Source organism: Megalobrama amblycephala, linkage group LG2 (genome assembly GCF_018812025.1).
Source record: "Megalobrama amblycephala isolate DHTTF-2021 linkage group LG2, ASM1881202v1, whole genome shotgun sequence".
NCBI classification, from domain to species: domain Eukaryota; kingdom Metazoa; phylum Chordata; class Actinopteri; order Cypriniformes; family Xenocyprididae; genus Megalobrama; species Megalobrama amblycephala.
Window position 1 is genome coordinate 55,527,343 of NC_063045.1, and position 11,919 is coordinate 55,539,261.

The 11,919-nt window shown below is 37.6% G+C and overlaps 1 protein-coding gene across 1 annotated transcript in view; it reads right to left on the reverse strand.

The window, feature by feature from the left end:
• aak1b (AP2 associated kinase 1b) overlaps window positions 1-9,253 on the reverse strand; it is a 91,781-nt gene extending 82,528 nt beyond the window's left edge. Inside the window, exons 1-2 of the mRNA XM_048181011.1 lie at window positions 8,989-9,253; window positions 8,258-8,428 (exon numbers count right to left, since the gene is read on the reverse strand). The gene's annotated coding sequence lies outside the window, so the exon portion shown is untranslated. The remainder of the gene's footprint in view (window positions 1-8,257; window positions 8,429-8,988) is intronic.
• Window positions 9,254-11,919: the final 2,666 nt, after the last annotated feature.

An 11,919-nucleotide genomic window follows, 5' to 3' on the forward strand; every position in this document is an offset into this window, starting at 1 on the left:
AAACAGGCTGACTATAGAACAGTTTGCTATTTAAAACCACTGGCACTTCTGAAAAGCCTGGTGTTTAACAGGGCAACAGGCAGAAATGGAGCATCATACTGAGAATAACACTTTCAGCAGTCTACAGCTGGACAAAATGTATTTTCAACAAAACAGCATCTCAAAATGTGCACAAATGCACATACGCCTTATGCTATACTGCTCATTGTTGACTAGAGGTTGAACATCATGCCTTGCAGGGTGCTTAGTTTCACTCACGCTCACTTTCGTTTGAACGAAGTGACTAAAAAAAGGAAAATCTGCCCTTAAAGGCATAGCTCACTTAAAAAATGTAAATGCTAGCATCATTTACTCACCTTCAAGTTATTCCAAACATGAACAAACAACTTGTATGTTATAGGATTTGGAACTACATGAAGGTGAATAAATGATGACAGATCTATGCTTCCACAGAGAAAACACATGCTCTGTACAATTTCACAAATAATCTGTTTGGATGGTCTTCCCATGCAAGCTGAGCGAATGACACATAATAAAACCCATGTGGCATTCAGAGCGCATACAATAAAGACATGCATTTTATTCTCTGCTCATACTAGAATGTGACCATTTCCCATAGCAACATGCAAAAGGCTGATTATTGAATATCACTAACAAGATTTCAACATCCACAGAGATGTTTTCGATGCTTTTTAGAGAGCTTCAATTGGATTCTCAACTGTGACGCATCAAGCTGACATGCAGAGAAAAGAGGAAAGAAGAGGAATGTGGGAATGAAGTGAAAGGAAAATAGAGATGGTAGTAATAAGAAAAGGAATTGTGTTGCGAGGTAGTGAGGACAGCTGGGAGCTGTGGTCGCTAAAAGCAAAATGGATGAGTGTTTTGTGAGAAGGGGAGATAAAAAGTGCACTTTAAACAGTTTCTTACAGAACTGATGCCACGTTTCTATATATCCAAATGATTTATCACCCTTTGATGTCTTTTAAAGAAAAAAATAATGTTCTGCTACATAATAACAAGACAAATAGAAGCTATTAACAACCTGAAAAGACATATCTGCTGTTGCCAAGCAAACAGCTGGACAGCAGGATGGTAAATGGTTTGAACATGTGGAAGCCCCTGAGACCTGGACAAATAAATCTAAATTAAAGGGCAAAGTCACAATTATTCAATAATGATGATAAATGTCAATTGATTTATACTCTGAATATTTCATTTAAATGGCAGGAATAATCATCAGTCTCCTCAGAGTCAGTGATCAGCATTAAAGGATTAGTTCACGTTCAAATAAAATTTTCCTGATAATTTACTCACCCCCATGTCATCCAAGATGTCCATGTCCTTCTTTCTTCAGCCGAAAAGAAATTAAGGTTTCTGATGAAAACTTTCCAGGATTATTCTCCTTACAGTGAACTTCAGTGGCTTCCAAATGGTTGAGGGTCAAAATTACAGTTTCATTGAAGCTTCAAAGGGCTTTAAACGATACCAGACGAGGAATAAGGGTCTTATCTAGAGAAACGATCAGTCATTTTCGTATTCTTCAAAAAGTTTACGCTGTATATCCGACGCCTTCTCTATTCTACTTACGGAAAAAATGGAACTGGCGCTGCGTTCGTTCCGTAAGTAGAATTTCGGGAAGGCGGAAGACATATACAGCGTAACCTTTTTGCCGAAAATGACAGATCGTTTCGCTAGATAAGACCCTTATTCCTCGTCTGGTATCGTTTAAAGCCCTTTGAAGCTTCAATGAAACTGTAATTTTGACCTTCAACCATTTGGAAGCCACTGAAGTCCACTGTAAGGAGAATAATCCTGGAAAGTTTTCATCAAAAACCTTCATTTCTTTTCAACTGAAGAAAGAAAGACATGAACATCTTGGATGTCATGGGGTTGAGTAAATTATCAGGAAAATTTTATTTGAAAGTGAACTAATCCTTTAAACTACTATAAATATATCCGCATATATACAGTGCACTCAAATAAAGACATTGATACTATGATAGCAAATCTCAACGTTTGAATTGTTACATCATCGTTAGGGTTGCAAAGGTTTTTTGATTACTTTTCTAAATTTCTAACAAATGTTTTCAACTGTTAACTAATGAATGAAGCAATGTAGGGCTGAAACAATTAGTCGACATTATCGACAACGTCGACAATAAAAAATTGTCGACAAATATTTTTGTTGTCGAATAGTCTCTTGATCTCATACGACCTATTTGAAGGGCCTGCAATAACGCGGTGTAACCAGTGGGGCGCTGTAGCGCAATACTGTAATGCAGCCCTCCCGGATCCAATCCAATAAAAGAAGTCAGCGCTTTGGAGAGCATAGTGCAAACGAAGTCGAACCCGTGAAATGTGGGAGATTAATACAGCATAAACATAACAAACATAACGTTTAGCATTACTACAGAATACTGTCATGCAGGGCCACCAACTCTCATTCAGACTCACTGTTCTCACGCCACACGTTCATTTTCTCACACAGTGAAAGATGCATCGCAGAGCAAAGAGGACACCGACAACGCACCGACAGATCAGGTTACTTTTGATATAAAACTAAGTCTAAGCTTTTAAATTCAGTCAATATTACTACGGGATTCAAACAATACTTGTGGTGTGGTGACGCTGTTTAACGTTGTGTGGCAGATCGCTGTAACACCTCGGTTCAAGCGGCATGTGAACCTATTCCTCTCTATTACAGCGCGAAATAAACATGAATGAACATCAAAAATATATCACTAGTATCACACAAAATCTAACATTTACCTCAGGAAAGCCATTCAATGACCATAAACTCGATAGTTTGTGTGTGTGTGTGTATGTATATATATATATATATATAATATGATATATAATATGATATATAATATGTGTGTGTATGTATGTTGTTGTTTCATTTTTCAAAAAAAAAACTCACATAATTACATTATTTTTTTTAACTTGAAGAATATTGGTCTATTCAGTTGGCCTGAAAATTATTAAAAATACACTTTTAAAAGTTGAAGTGATTTCCTTGTTTTATTTACTAGTTAAAGTAACTTACAGTATAACTCAATATTTTAACTAATTGCTAAAGTAGAATAATCGAACAAAGCTTACCGATTAATCAGTGCAGTAATCGATGATTAGTCGATTAATCGTTCTAATAATCGATAGATTAATCGATTATCAAAATAATCGTTTGTTGCAGCCCTAAAGCAATGTTTTGGTGCTACTTACGAACCACTTTTTCTGGTTCGGAGCTGGTGCTTTGTTACCCCTTTTCCACCAAGGCAGTTTGAGTGCTGGTTCGGAGCCAGAGCCTAGTTTCAAATCAGTTCTTTGACTTTCGACACACAAAGTAGCACCAAAACATTGCTGGGCTAGAAGTAAGAACCGCTTGCGTCAGGGGCTGGGGGCGGGGTTACCGTGACCAACAAGAAACTTGTGACCGCCATTTTTGAAATAGCAGCTAATCGAGCTAATAGCAGCTCGATCGTAATGTCCGTCTATATACAAATTACGGCGAGCCGTGTTTGGATGCCGATGTAGGTTCGTAAAGCCATGAGCATCAACAGTAGTGAAACATCCGCGATTGTTGATAGAAGGCTTGTTCGAGATGCATCGGAGCAGCGCGGACCGATTCGGCGGGTGCCGCGGGTCCGCTTGTAGAGCATACGACTCCTTGTACTTTTGGATCGTTCTCGCTGAGCTTTGATGTCATGCGCCAATCGCTTTGCGAGAAGCCGATGCATCTCAAACGATCCTGGTGTATTTGTGTTTGGCGCTAGCTTTGCTGTGAAATATGAGACGTATACAGTGACGCAAGACCTGGCTCTGTGCTGGCTCTCTAGCCTGTGGAAAGGCAAACTGGTTCTTAGAAGGCTCGTCAGTTGAACCAACTCCGAACTGGCACTAGCACTAGCTCTGAACTAGCACCCGGTTCGTGCTGGTGGAAATGGGGTTGTGTCGAAAGACAAAGAACTGATTTGAAACTAGGCTCTGGCTCCGAACCAGCACTCAGATACCCCTTTTCCACCAAGGCAGTTTGAGTGCTGGTTCAGAGCCAGAGCCTAGTTTCAAATCAGTTCTTTGTCTTTCGACACACAAAGCACCAGCTCCGAACCAGGAAAAGTGGTTCGTAAGTAGCACCAAAACATTGCTGGGCTATAAGTAAGAACCGCTTGCGTCAGGAGCTAGGGGCGGGGTTACCGTGACCAACAAAAAACTTGTGACCGCCATTTTTGAAATGGCAGCTAATCAAGCTAATAGCAGCTCAATTGTAATCTCCGTCTATATACAAATTACGGCGAGCCGTGTTTGGATGCTGATGTAAGTTCGCAAAGCCATGAGCATCAACAGTAGTGAAACATCCGCGATTGTTGATAGAAGGCTTGTTCGAGATGCATCGGAGCAGCGCGGACCGATTCGGCGGGTGCCGCGGGTCCGCTTGTAGAGCATACGACTCCTTGTACTTTTGGATCGTTCTCGCTGAGCTTTGATGTCATGCGCCGATCGCTTTGCGAGAAGCCGATGCATCTCAAACGATCCTGGTGTATTTGTGTTTGGCGCTAGCTTTGCTGTGAAATATGAGACGTATACAGTGACGCAAGACCTGGCTCTGTGCTGGCTCTCTAGCCTGTGGAAAGGCAAACTGGTTCTTAGAAGGCTCGTCAGTTGAACCAACTCCGAACTGGCACTAGCACTAGCTCTGAACTAGCACCCGGTTCGTGCTGGTGGAAATGGGGTTGTGTCGAAAGACAAAGAACTGATTTGAAACTAGGCTCTGGCTCCGAACCAGCACTCAGATACCCCTTTTCCACCAAGGCAGTTTGAGTGCTGGTTCAGAGCCAGAGCCTAGTTTCAAATCAGTTCTTTGTCTTTCGACACACAAAGCACCAGCTCCGAACCAGGAAAAGTGGTTTGTAAGTAGCACCAAAACATTGCTGGGCTATAAGTAAGAACCGCTTGCGTCAGGAGCTAGGGGCGGGGTTACCGTGACCAACAAAAAACTTGTGACCGCCATTTTTGAAATGGCAGCTAATCGAGCTAATAGCAGCTCAATTGTAATCTCCGTCTATATACAAATTACGGCGAGCCGTGTTTGGATGCTGATGTAAGTTCGCAAAGCCATGAGCATCAACAGTAGTGAAACATCCGCGATTGTTGATAGAAGGCTTGTTCGAGATGCATCGAAGCAGCGCGGACCGATTTGGCGGGTGCCGCGGATCCGCAGCATTTGTAGAGCATACGACTCCTTGTGCTTTTGGATTGTTCTCGTGGAGCTTTGATGTCATGCGCCGATCGCTATGCGAGAAGCCGATGCATCTCGAACAAGCTTGGTTTGTTTGTGTTTGGCGCTGCAGCGCTAGCTTTGCTGTGAAATATGAGACGTATACTGTGACGTAAGACCTGGCTCTGTGCTGGCTCTCTAGCCTGTGGAAAGGCAAACCGGTTCTTAGAAGGCTCGTCAGTTGAACCAACTCCGAACTGGCACTAGCACTAGCTCTGAACTAGCACCCAGTTCGTGCTGGTGGAAAGGGGTTGTGTTGAAAGACAAAGAACTGATTTGAAACTAGGCTCTGGCTCCGAACCAGCACTCAGACTGCCTAGGTGGAAAAGGGGTAATTGAGAGAGTGCTTTGATTATGGTTGCACTTATTGATTGCACTGAAGACTAAAACAAACTGTTATTTATTTTTATGGTAACACTTTACAATAAGGTTTCATTAGTTAACGTTAATTAAAAGGTTAGTTAACCCAAAAATGAAAATTCTGTCATTTATTACTTACCTTCATGCCGTTTCACACCCGTAAAACCTTCGTTAATCTTCGGAACACAAATTAAGATATTTTAGTTTAAATCCAATGGCTCCGTGAGGCCTCCATATGGAGCAATGACACTTCCTCTCTCAAGATCCATAAAGGTACTAAAAACATATTTAAATCGGTTCATGTGAGTACAGTGTTTCAATATTAATATTATAAAGCGACGAGAATATTTTTGGTGCACCAAAAAAAAACAAAATAACAACTTATTTAGTGATGGCCGCTTTTTCTCGTCGCTTTATAATATTAATATTGAACCACTGTACTCACATGAACCGATTTAAATATGTTTTTAGTACCTTTATGGATCTTGAGAGAAGAAGTGTCATTGCTCCCTATTGGAGGCCTCACGGAACCATCGGATTTCAACTAAAATATCTTAATTTGTGTTCCAAAGGTTAGCGAAGGTCTTACGGGTGTGGAACGGCATGAGGGTAAGTAATAAATTACATTTTTGGTTTTTGGGTGAACTAACCCTTTAACTTTACATGAACTAAGGAAGAACAATACTTCTACACCATTTTAGTTAATGTTAATTTCAAAATTTACTAATACATTGTTAAAATCAAAAGTTGTATTTGTTAAAATTACTTAATGCACTATCATGAACTAACCATGAATGACTATTTTTATGTTTAACTAACATTAACAAAGATTAATAAATACTGTAGCAAAGATATTGCTCATTGTTGATGTTGGTTAATAAATTTTTTATAAATGAGACCTTATTGTAAAATTTTACCATTTTTATTTATACTCTTCTTATTTCTATAAACAATTTGTGGAAAGGAGTTCGGTTAGGAGGTCAAAAGTTGTAGAAGCTCATAAATCATGTACAGTAAGGCCTGAAGATACTCATATTAAATCATACAGGAGAGAAGTCAGTCAGTTGAGTTTGCGGCAAAACGTTTTACAGTGCTTGTATATTGTTGTCTTTTACTGCATATGATAATTCATACTCCGAAAGTAGAACTGAAATGACATAAATTACAAGATGATTAGTTAAAACATTTCAAATGCACCTGCAGATTATTTTTCTAATCATCTTTGAGGATTTCTTAAAAATAGTGTGTAAAAATCTCGTCTCGTTCTCGTGAACTCAATCTCATGTCTCGGCTCGTCCCGTGAGCTCGTCACACCCCTGGTGTTTAGTACATGTTGTAGAAGCTTATGAAAAATAAAGATCTAACAGCTTTTTTTCTTAGTAGACATATTATACTGAATCAGATGGGAAATTATAAATGCAATAAGACACAAAAAGATACCGGAAGATTATAGCCAATTCTGCACCCAAGTGCCATTTAGACAACTCTCATATAATGAAATAACAAAGCTTCGTATAAATTAGAAAATCTGTTCTGCATATGATGGGGTGCTATTAATTTAAAATTCACTTGAGCAAGTAGAAGCTCATCCCTTGTATATTCTGATAATGTCCAGACCAATCTGATATTAATTTAGCTTGCGCTAACGCCACTCGCTGATGACGTCATGCGCACATTATGTTTTCCCCTCAAGCCAAGTTCTGATATATGGAATGTCTACAGATAAAAAGATGCACAAAAGGCTATTTCTCTGAATGTCAGGCCAGTGTGGTTCCTTTTCAAGTGTTTTGTTTATCTCTTCATTACCAGCATGCTATGCAGCAGTGGGTCATTTACTGTTAAAAAGGACAAGTGTGAAACCTCAGTTCAGAGAATATGTAGCTCATTAAAGTCACCATGAAATTAAATTTAAAAATATATTATTTTTAAAAGGAATATTGCAGTTTATGATCACATCATTGTTTTTTATAAATATTAATACTGCGTAATCTTTAATTACAGTACAATGACTACCCCTCCCTCTTGCAGTGACATCTCTTCTCTGATGATGTGTTTACTGGTCCGAGGGCAGGGCAACCTGTCACTCACATGACATCACAGCAATAGCAAACCACAACGATACAATCAATTTCTGATGGCCAAAAAAAAAAGCGAAGTCCCGCCCTGCATTTTTAAACATAATTACACTGATTGAAAATTAGACAACCAAATAACAATCACAGCAAAGGCCAAAATGTGTGATGAAGGCACATTATTTACACTAAGCAAATAGAAAGAAACAGTGTGCTGCTAAATGGTGGTTTAATTTAGTTTTAGTGTTTTTATATGTCATTATTATTCATCAGAGCAGGTGTTGGCGCTTGTTACTGGCAGCATAAAAGAGCTTATTTCTCTCCTCGGGACATAGAGCTCATCATTTAAAACTAACCACAAAAGTGAGAGAAAATAAATGCAAGCTCAATTAGTTTGCTTGATATGATGACCTCTAGGCTTGTATCAAATTAAACATTTTTCCAAATTTACTTTATTTTTGGATGGTGGTGTTTTGTGTCAGTGGTTACTTAATGCTTCGCTGTCTAAAAGAATTACCCTAAAATTAAAATTCTGTCATCATTTACTCACCCTAATGTTGTTCCAAGCCTGTTTTCTACATGAAAGGAGATGAAGAAGTTAGTCGTGGTGCTCTATCCATATTGATCACTATCAATCGTGTAAGACAGTTTCATGTGAAAGCTCTTTAAACGTGTTCATCGACTGCAGCTCCATAGCTTATTGGCACAAGATGTAAGAGATCTACAAAACATCCGAAATAAAAAAAATAAATAAATAGCAAAGATCTTTTTTTGATAAACAGCAGACAGAATGACAGTGTACAAATTACTAAATGACTTTCATTTGGTCAACATTATATCGTCTCGCGCTACCGAGAATTGTCTTTTGGCGCCAGTAACGGAGGTAGCCAACTTAAATCTGCCTTTAATATGTTTTTAAATAAAAAAATAACTGTCCACATTTGTCATGTGTAACGTACATTTATAATTTAATAATCAATTTTGTCCATGGACCGAGCTGTTGTTGCTTACCTCTGCAGTTAATAGCCTACATCTTAATTTAAGAGGTAGGCCTAAACTAGTAGGCTTAACATTTGGCCCTCTACGGTTGAAAACAAAACTGCATGCAGTTTGCGGAAGGACATTGTTTTGGCTGTGCTGTAATATGACCCTTTACAATAGATCATTACTTTACAATAAACTGTTAGAGCTATCCTATCTGCTCAGTAAAACAGAGCTTGTTGATTATAAACACCATCTCTAAGTCGCTTTTACAACATTTCAAAGTTCTTCCGTTCTCACCATCTCAGAAAAGCCAAGCAAGTTAATTCTCGTTTTTTCACGAGCTCTGTCGCTTTCTCTTTTTGCCAGAAGAATCTCTTCTGTTCGGCGGTTTTTTAAACAGGTGATTCCCCGGATGTTTCAGAACGAAATTTAGCGTCCTCCATATCAACCTTTCTCACTCATTGTGACAACTTATATATCCCAAACCAGATTATTATTGGGAGATACGAGGGTCCGAGGCTCTGCCATTGAAGAACGCGTAACGGTCACTGACTGAACATAAGTGATAACAGAGCCGTTAATAACGGCTAACTTGGATCATGTGTGCTTTGATAACCAATCACAGCCTTGATGTTCAGAGCTGTTATATTATCTTATATTATGCATAATCGGGTGTTTTAAATAAAACTGTGATTACTCGGATTTAAACCTACATTGTAGTTATAAAATATTCACAGGCAGATTTCCTTTATGCCCCCTGCCCAACCCATTCCACACCAAAGATATAAGCCAACCAAAAGTCTTTGTCTACATTTACTAATACTAATTGTAAAAACTGTAAAATACTAAAACTATTACTTTTGCTTTTGATTTTGACCACTAGGTATCAGTATAGTCAGAGACCTACAATGGCTCTAGCTAGCAGATAAAGATAATTATTAAAATGTAAATGTATTTAGACAAATACAATACAGATATTCATAGAAAATTTAACATTCTTAAACAATGGTTAAATATACATTATATTAAACATGAACAAAGTGCAATATGAAATACACTGCAACAGTGACTTGTAATAATCAATTAGACACTAGACTAGAGCTAACATTACAGCAATCTCTCTCTCTGCCCTCGTAACCTCTCTTTTCATTTTTGACAACCTTCGTCGAACTCGAAGACATCTCTAATTTGACAGTTTACCATCTTATCTCACAAAGTAACTATTCCAGTGTTTCCCAACACTACTATTAAAATAAAACAAAACTGCACAAACATGCATTGCTGCTAAATGCATATAAAACTATTATATTAAAAGTAGTATTCACATTTAATGCTAAACTTGAGCTTAAGTCAAATAAGAACACAATAATGATGTTAGTGATAAAACAAAAAATTTACATATCATTGCTTTAAATTTAAAACTCGTATTTAATTAAACACTGTCATCGAAGTTGGTATTGTGGCTTTATATAGCTATTATATAGCAGACTTGCACATGTCATATAATATTAACATTTTATGAAAATCAGGCTGAAACTGAGTTACGAGGTTTTTGACCAGATATTTTGTTTCTCACTGAAACAGTCGCATCAGAGGTTGTAAGTGCATCGCATTATGTTTTCATCATCGTACAGTATATAAAGTTTATTGTGGCGCTAATCTTGTTGAAATCTCATGATTAAAATTTTATGATATGATAAAGCGCTATGCACAGGACATTTAAAACGGTAGCCGGTATTCAACTAGACGACAAAGACATACAAAATAGAAAAAAAACGTTATCCTTTATCCTTTATGTTTCTCGAGTAAAGAAAACACTGTACTTACGTAAACATCAGGGGATCTCCGACTCCAAACTATAGGCGGGCAGGCGTGGCGGAGTTATATGAGATTTGACTGACAGTTTGAGAAGCCAATGGAGTTACGAGGTTTAGTCACAGCCTCTTTTAAATGCTTTTTATTGGTTAAATATTTGTAAAACCCACATAGAGACATAAAGGATGACCATAGCATTAATTTTATAAAACAATGAAGAAATAAAGAGAAACAAGGTTTTGTCCAGACAGCGTGATGATTCTTATTTGTAGCATTTATTTTTTAGGAATTTTATCATTTTCCACGGCACAGTTGACAAGCTGTCACGGCACATTAGTGCGCGGTGCAATGGATGGGTTGGGAAACACTGCTCTAGACTACGTAGGACGAAACCATGCAGTGAATTGGGGGTCATTTAGCCGGAAAATGCAGAAATAAGCCTTAATTTTGTTTTATTTGTAATTATTTGGTAGATTATACATTTATAATTTCTATTAAATTACTAATAGTAGCCTACTATTACTACTAAAACCGATCTCTGGGGGCCCCAAAAGTGCGTGGGCCCTTAGAATCGTCCTAACTTTTCCCCCCTTAGCGGCGCCCCTGTCTATTTACTATGAAGCTTTTACTGGCGACGTACTTGAGAGAAAATGGATTTCAAGTGATCTAATTTTCAGCAGTAAGAAAATATGTTTTGAAGCTTGATGTTTTGGAGAATATATGTTTTATATGTAATATGCGAATAGTAAGGACTGTGTAGTTTAATAGGAAGTACATGTAATTTAAGGAAAATATTTATATTTTTAGAATTACTTTTTTTTTTTTTTTTTCAAACACTGTCTGTGGGGTAAAACGCCCCCAGCCACTAGGGGTAAAACGCACCCTTCTCACTATTCTGAACAGCAAATCCTTTGTTTTTAGACCAAATGTCATCTAACTAGGTGGTTGAGTAAAAATATATATTTACATTTATATTTAAAAATGACTTCAAGTTAGCATCAGCTACCAAGTGAGCTAGTTTATGCTAACTAACTTGCTAGCTGATGCTAACTATTGTAAAATACTTCTCAAATAGTCTATTGTAATTAATTACTGGTTATGGTTAAGACTTCATTGCTTATTTAGTTTATTTTAGTTGTGGTGGTACTGGTAGTAGTAGATTTTGCTGTAAATGTATTTTGCAAATTGTTTTGACAGGGGGCCCTGTGGTAAAACGCCCCCTTGATACAAATTTATTGTTTACTAAAAATCTAATAACATTAAAACTCTGGACATTTTTCATACTTGGTTTATAATTTATGTAATTGTCACTAAAATTATGATAACTATTCTGGACACATTTAAATTTTGTTTCGAAAAAAATACAAATTTAGCTTAAATACATTTAAATTTTGTTAATTTTAAAAAGAAAAG